Here is an 8,368-nt window from a genome sequence, read left to right as displayed (position 1 = left end):
GAGACAAAAAAAAAAATATTTGGGTCAAGACCGGGGCATGACATAAAGTTTGCATTTTTTTCATCAAACGAAAAAAAAAGTTCAGGCCAAAATTGGGATTGACCTAATTTGATTATTTTTAAGGAAATTAGGCCGGAAGTTTTATGAGTTATACTGAATAAGATTCTGGAAAATTAAAAGTTCTTCATGCAAGAGCACAACCCCGAAAACACTTGGGCTATGTTTAGTAGTCATGATAAAATTCAAGATAGGATAAAAGTTAGATGTTTGGTCCCTACCCAAAACAAGATAAAGTTGGATATAAGACGAATATATCATGGATATGAAATATCCAATAGAGGAGGTAGGATAAAGGTGTATAGGATTTTTAATATCCATAATATAAAAGTTATCTTTCTCAAATAACAAATCTATTAAACTAACAAAATTAATGTAACATTTGAATATAACTATATTAGAATTCATGTATATAAAATTAAATTCAAAATAACAAAAAAAATAACAACTTTATGTTTAATTATTCCCGATTTATATATTCGAATTTCGTCATATCTTATAATATATTAAATATACATAAATACACGTATTTAGTAGTTATATTTGTCCCATATTTTTTTAGTATTTTAGGTCACTATATATAAAAAAATTTATTATAGAATAATGGAAGGGAAAAAAGAAAGGACATAAAAAAGAGAGGGAGACATAATAAAAGATAAAAAAAAATAAGAATGAAATAAGCAAGAGTATCATGAGAAATTCTTACCATCTCTATTTGTGCAATTTTTAGGTTCATTGATAGATATGATGTTCATATCAAATAACGGACATAATGGGATGTGAAATATTCGATTTTATTGCTGCGATTTGACAAAATAGCATACATGATATAACAAAATATGAAATTTATCTATCCAGACAACCAAATAGAAGGGTTTAGATTAGACGAGAGAGATTGGATCGTCCTCAAGACGAAAGACCGATGAAATTCCACCTATCCTTTCTCGACAAAAAGCCGGGTCCGACCTTTAAAGACTATGATATCCGGGTCGAGTCCGGGTCCTCAACTGAAATTGCTTGTTTAAATTAGACTATGAGGCGATCGATATCTTTGATCAACATGGTTGTTTCTCGCTAGGGTACTTGAAATAATGACATTCAGATGATCGGCAAGGTCGAAGCAATAGCATGAGGAGGCGTAAAAGTGAAGTCCAAAGAGGATCCGAGGTTGCTGCCGGAAAAGCCCGTTTTGAATTTCTTCCAGCACCCGATTACACTTCGGGCCTTAACCCATTCAAACGGCTCGAAGTTGAGTCAGGCCCAATTGATGAAACGGGGCATCTGATGAGGCCCATGATGCGATGTCGTTTGATAGTGAAACTCAAACCACTCACGAAATACGAGGGGGGACAAAAACCCTCCAAGAGGCATATCGCCCTCCCGCCTCCCAATTTGGATGCAATCATATAGAAAAAAGGACGATGATTTCAATCTTATAATTTCTTCCCAAAATGTATTTTTTATTTCTTATTTTGTAAAAAAATTGAATCCACTGAGAAATTCGCGAAATACCAACTCCATATGATGATCCCCAACATATATTAGCATTCAAATTTTGAATCTTGTTATCCAACGACGACTTTCCTAAAAAGATTTCAAATCTTGAAACACTAGAATCGTTATTCAAACACTAGTATCGTTATATATCATTTACCTCATCAATAATTTTCTTTTAATTATTTTTTTATCCAAATAAACATCGATAAAACAGTTTTTGCCTGATCTTTCGGACCTTGAGTTTTGGCATGCGCGCAATTTTGCGAATAAATATAAGAAATCCGACTCAACCCAGAAATGTTTAAAGTAATTTTCTCCTTTTGCTGTACTTGTTTTTCTAGTTCCATATGTCCACTTATATTTTGGAATTGGTAATTTGTCACACTATTTCAGCTTAAAAGACCCTCCGACCCCAACAACAACAAAAAAAAGCCTTTAAAGACCGAACATGAAATTTTTTTTCCCTTTTAAGGCTCCGTTTGTTTTATAGAAAATGAATTATTCGGAAAATATTTTCCTAAAAGTAATCATAATTAGCCAATGAAAATTGTTTTCGTTGCCGAAAAATTTATGGCTTAAGATGAATTTTTCTTTTATCAATTCATCTTTGCAAGCGATACGCGCGATCATTTTTAGGAATTTTTTTTTCGAATAATTCATTTTTCTCGACAGAAACGCACCCAAAATTTCATTTCCTAATTTCGAAAGACGAGATTCCTATGGTTTCAGCAATTTCATCTTTCTTGTATTTCCTGTGGTCAACTAGGAAGGTAACTTCAATTCCAAGACATTTAGAGGAGGGAACCTTTCTTTCCTGTTGAAGATTCCTGGGAACCAACCAATTTGTGAGTGATATGGATGCGATAGAGAGCTCTTATTCAAGTAGGGTTGGACACATTCTTTCCGATTTCGGACCCCACAAATTGCAACAGCAAAAGATTATGTTCCTTCCTTCAATGATCACATCCCTTCTATTCTGAAGACTTTTGAACGGGATATTGGAATCCAAACATCGGAATATATTGTAACGACAAGGCCCGACGGTATGTCGGCGAACTATTAGATATTCGCCGAAACATATGCCTTCCTCTCTATTTCGTTATGTAGATTCCAAACGTGTTTATTGAGATGGACATGTTACTTGGCCTGCAAATTCCAAACGCAAGATGATGTTCTGGACGCGATACTTGGTCTTTGATTTTCTTTTTCTTCGCTTGATTGCCTTTTTTTTTTTATTATAATATCTCTCGATCTATTTTGGGAGTTTGTGTATGTGAGTAAATTTCTGCCGCCGATCTTGAATGGACGTGGAGACCAGTTTGGACATTCGTCCCGTCGACAGCCACCGATGAGGATAATCGTGACGTGGCTTCACAACCTCTCCGAAATTAAGCCGCTCTCCTCTCCCAATCTAGATTCAGGTCAAGATCCGAGTGTTTTGCTCGCCCAAACTAAATCTATATAGAGATTTGAGAGTTGCTTATAGATATTTGATCTCAGTTCTTTTAACCTATTGATGTTGGTATCTTTGCATGACGATATGATGAGGACGTTGAGCCTAGACACATACCGCAATCCGTTACAAATAGAGTGAGAAATCTCGACGTGTGCTCAACCCCGCATCTTGTGATCCGGCACCGATCGTTTACAGTGATAGATTTGTTCTCGAGAGATAAAAGTGTGCTTTTAACTACGATGCGTGCTTTGTTATGTACTTTCCGGCATTTACTTTGTTCATTAGTTATTTAGGATTTGTTAGGCTTGAAAACCTTCTATGTACCTCTCGAGTATTATTCTGCTTAATGAATGAAATCTTTCTTTCGATAAAAAAAAAAATCACGTTGATTGATTAGAACACTATAGAGCCGTCTTGTTAGAAAATAATAAAATTGATTTTTGAAGTAGAAAAGTCCAATTTGGCTTTGGACTCGTTATAGATAACCCTTATCCATAAGCTAGAAGAAGAAAAGTCCAATTTGGCTTTGGACTTATTATGGATAATGCTTATCCACATTAATAGATAAGGATAAGGTTTTTGGTCGAAGTAGAATACAACTTTGATTTAGACTTCTTTTGGATAAGATTTTGGCCGACGCTTGCACTCTATAAGGCGGTGGAATTTGCCTATAAATATGGAGGGCATTATAGTTAGTTTTTCTTTAGAGAAAGTGAGATATAGAAGCCTAGCATATGAGAGAGATAGATTTGTGAGTTTGTGCTAAAAGCCTATAGTCAAGCTTGTGATTTCTTTGTGTGAAGCATTTGCAAAGGCATTTTGAATACTACTCTCATTTGCTTACTCAATTTCTCTCTCATATCACATCCTCCAAATTTTCACAACCCTTCTAGTTTTTACAATTGGTATCAAAGCTAGTTATGGCATTCACTAGTTCCATTCAATTGCAACTCACAAAGTTGAACGGGAGGAATTTCAACAATGAGTCCATCTAGATGAAAGTTCTATTCAAATCGCAGGATTTGTGGAACCCGGTGGAGAGTTGCTACACCGAAGTAGCCGATGTTGAAGAATTCAACGCTTTGAAAAAGGAGGAGGATTCGTTGCTTGAGTCCCAAAAGAAAGATCAGAAAGCATTATATGTGATCTTTCAAGCTATGGAGGAGACGATATTTTAAAAAAATATCGAGCCTAGAAACCACCAAAGCAACGAGGGATGTTCCAGAGAGATCCTACAAGGGCGATGATCGCGTGAAGTGAGTTCGACTTTAAACACTTCGAGGTGATTTTGAGTCTTTACGCATGAATGACTCTGAATCTATCTCGTTGTACTTTGATCGTGTGCAAACCATCGTTAACCAATTGAGGGTTAATGGTGAAGAACTCAAAGATGAACGAGTCGTAGAAAAAATCTTGAGGTCTTCGACCGAAAGATTTGACTATGTTGTTGCGGCAATCGAAGAAGGCCGGGATATATCAACCATGGTGTTGGAGTGGTTGAAGGGTTCATTATGCTCGCATGAGCAAAGAATGAAACAGAAGTCCATTGTTGCTTATCCCGAGCAAGCTTTGCAAAGCCCAGTCGCTTGCTCAACTCGAGGATGGCATCATGGTGTTCGAGGCCGTGGAGGTGGAAATTATAATTCCACTAGAAGAAATAAAACATGTGATAAATCAAAGGTCAAGTGTTTTAAGTGTAATGGATTCGGACATTACAAATCCGAATGTCGAGCAAACATGGGGCGGGAGCAGCCATAACATGTACATGCCATCGATGCTAATGAAAGCGTCATGTTAGCATGCACAATGAATGACTCGAGTACCAATGACGCTAATATATAATACCTCGACACCGAGTGCAGCAATCATATGTGCGGCTGAAAGGAGTTATTCTCGCAGCTAGACGAAACGGCTCGTGGTGAAGTCAACTTCGAGAATAAATCAAAGGTTCTCATGATGGGAAAAGGTAACATTAATAACAAATCAAAATATGGTACTAATGTTACTATTGTAGATGTTTACTTTGTATCGGGACTTTTCTGGAATTTGCTTAGTATTGGGCAACTTTCAAAAAAAGGTCACAAAGTTAACATTGAAAACGGAGTTTGCACCATTAAAGGTGTACACGATAAGTTGATCACGGCGGTGCATATGACAAAGAACCGAATGTTCCCTCTATCTCTCATACAAAGTCTTTGTCGAGTTTTCAAGCCATGTCGAAAGATAGCAAGTGGTTGTAGCATCTTCGCTTCGGCCATCTAAATTTTCGTGGACTAAAACTATTGGTCCAGAAAAAGATGGTGACTGGGATGCGTTTAATTGACGATCCGGATAGTCCATGTGAAGAATGTCTCGTTGGAAAAAAAAAAAAACATCGAGAATCCTTTCCAGTTGGAAAAGTTAGAAGAGCCAAGCAACCTCTAGAGCTGGTACATATAGATATTTGTGGCCCAGTTGAGGACGAATCAATCGGACAAAAAGGGTACGCATTAATTTTGTTGATGATTTTACTAGAAAAACACGGGTATACTTCTTGAGAGAAAAAGCTGAAGCTTTTGGCAAATTCAAAGAATTTAGAGTCTATGCTGAGAAACATAGTGGATTTAATCTAAAGACGTCGAGATCATATAGAGGTGGAGAGTTTACTTCTACTAAATTTAACAAATATTGTAAAATTCATGGAGTAAAGTGTCAATTAGTCGCTAGCTATACGCTTGAGCAAAATGGTATAGTAGAAAGAAAGAATAGAACGATTTTTGAAATGGCAAGAAGTATACTTAAAGCTAAAGGTTTACCAAAGAAGTTTTGGACAAAAGCCGTTGCCTGTGTTGTGTTTATCCTAAACAGGTGTCCAACAATGAGTGTTCTTGGAAAAACCCCGGAAGAGGCTTGGACCGGCAACAAGCCAGATGTTTCGTTCCTTCGAGTATTTGGGTATGTTGCATATCCCCATATACCAGATGAACAAAGGAAAAAGTTGGACGACAAAAGCTAGAAGTACATCTTCATTGGTTACAATGAGGTGATTAAGGGTTATATGCTATATAATCCAGTCATGGAGAAGGCAATTATCAGTAGGAATGTTTAGTTTTTTGAACATGAAGCCCGAGATTGGAACCAGAAGGGTGATCCTAAAAACTTCACCCTTGAAGATGAACCAACGGCGGGAGAGTCAGAAGAATCTCCAACTGAAGTTCCATCATTTTCACCTGGCAGCTCATCTTCTTCACTAACAACGGTTTCAAAATCGTTAATTCGGCGTTCACAATGACCGCGGCATACTCCAAGAAAATTCAAGGATTATATGGTCACAAGAGATGATGATAGTGGCGGTGACAAGATCATTGATGAAACAATGGCAATTTTTTGTTTATTTGCTGAATGTGACCCCATATCCTACAATGATGCAATAGCAGATAAGAAGTGGATCCAAGCAATGGATGAAGAAATCCACTCTATTGAAAAGAATGACACTTGGGTGCTAACTTCTTTACCACCTGGTAAGAAACTCATTGGTGTCAAGTAGGTGTACAAGACAAAGTGCAAACCCGATAATCAGGTGGACCGTTATAAAGCCAGACCGGTCATAAAAGGCTATAAGCAAAAGTCATGTATCGATTATTTTGAAGTTTTGCACCAGTGGCACGAATGGATATCATTTGGATGATATTAGCGCCGGCATCTCAAAACCATTGGAAGATCCATCAAATGGATGTGAAATCAATATTTCTCAATGGTTTCCTTGATAAGGAAGTCTACGTGGAGCAACTATAAGGTTATGAGAAGAAAAGGCGTGAAAATTAAGTTTACAAGCTAAAGAAAGCATTATATGGGCTAAAACAGACACTTCGAGCTTGGTACACGAGGATCAACACGCACCTGTTGAAGCATGATTTTCAAAAGTGCCCATATGAGCACACACCGTATATCAAGTCAAATGCTAATGGTGACCTCATCAATATATGCCTTTATGTAGATGACTTGATATTTATAGGAAACTGTAAAAAAGTGTTTGCGGAATTCGGGGAGGCCATGACAAGTCGGTTCGGATGACAGACTTGGGATTGATGTCATATTTTCTAGGCCTTGAAGTGAAGCAGACAAAAGATGGCATATTTGTTTCGCAACGAAAATATGCTAATGATATTTTGAAGCGATTCAATGTGGAATCACTCAAAGCAATTCGAATTCCCATAGCGTAACGGTTAAAGTTGAAGAAAGAAGGAACTGGTGAGCTAGTAAATCCTACTTATTTTAAAAGTATTGTTGGCAGCTTAAGATATTTGACCTCTACGAGGCCGGATATTATGTATGTTGTGGGAATTATTAGTTGGTTCATGGAGAAACCGTACCAATCACATTTGCAAGCAAAAAAAAAAACTCTACGATATGTCGTTGGAACTCATGATCATGGAATTTTATATTCTTACATTGACAATGTCAATTTAGTGGGATATACAAATAGTGATTGGGCAAGTGATATTGAAAAGCGAAAAAGTACTTTCGAATATGCGTTCTTTCTCGGATCGGGAGTAATTTCTTGGTCTTCGAAAAAGCAACAAGTTATTGCACTATCGACAGCTAAAACATAATACATAGTAGTAGCTTCGGCAGCATGCCAAGGGATATGGCTTCGTAGGATGCTTAGCGAACCGATACATGAGCAGAAAGGTCCTACCAAATTGATGTGTGATAATAAGTCAGTAATTGCATTAGTCAAGAATCCTATTTTTCATGGCGGGAGCAAACATATCGACATCAAGTATCACTATATTCGTGAACTGGTAAAAAATGATGAGATCGAGCTTGATTTCTGTAGGTCCGAAGACTAGATCGCGGATATCCTAACAAAACCATTGAAGACGGATTCATTCAAGAAATTGAAGGTGGTGTTATATACTTCCAAAATCAATTTTAAGGGAGGCTGTTAAAAAATAATAAAATTGATTTTTGAAGTAGAAGAGTCCAATTTGGCTTTGGACTCGTTATAGATAATCCTTATCCATAAGCTAGAAGAAGAAAAGTCCAATTTGGCTTTGGACTTGTTATGGATAATGCTTATCCACATTAATAGATAAAGATAAGGTTTTTGGTCAAAGTAGAATACAACTTTGATTTAAACTCCTTTTGGATAAGATTTCGGTCGACACTTTCACACTATAAGGCGGTGGAATTTGCCTATAAATATGGGGGGCATGATAGTTAGTTTTTCTTTAGAGATAGTGAGATATAGAAGCCCTAGTACATGAGAGAAATAGATTTGTGAGTTTGTACTAAAAGTTTATAGTCAAGCTTGTGATTTCTTTGTGTAAAGCCTTTGCAAAGGCATTTTGAATACTGCTCTCATTTGCTTACTCG

General features: G+C 36.9%; 1 long non-coding RNA gene across 1 annotated transcript; it reads left to right on the top strand.

Moving 5' to 3' along the window:
- Window positions 1–1,185: 1,185 nt before the first annotated feature.
- Window positions 1,186–6,659, top strand: LOC125316258. Its single transcript, XR_007199567.1, has 3 exons — window positions 1,186–1,195; window positions 5,435–5,439; window positions 6,424–6,659. It is a non-coding gene; the product is annotated as an uncharacterized LOC125316258 (long non-coding RNA).
- Window positions 6,660–8,368: the final 1,709 nt, after the last annotated feature.

The sequence above is a fragment of the Rhodamnia argentea genome, chromosome 8, assembly GCF_020921035.1.
Source record: "Rhodamnia argentea isolate NSW1041297 chromosome 8, ASM2092103v1, whole genome shotgun sequence".
Lineage (NCBI taxonomy): Eukaryota > Viridiplantae > Streptophyta > Magnoliopsida > Myrtales > Myrtaceae > Rhodamnia > Rhodamnia argentea.
This window is presented reverse-complemented; position numbering and strand designations above follow the sequence as displayed.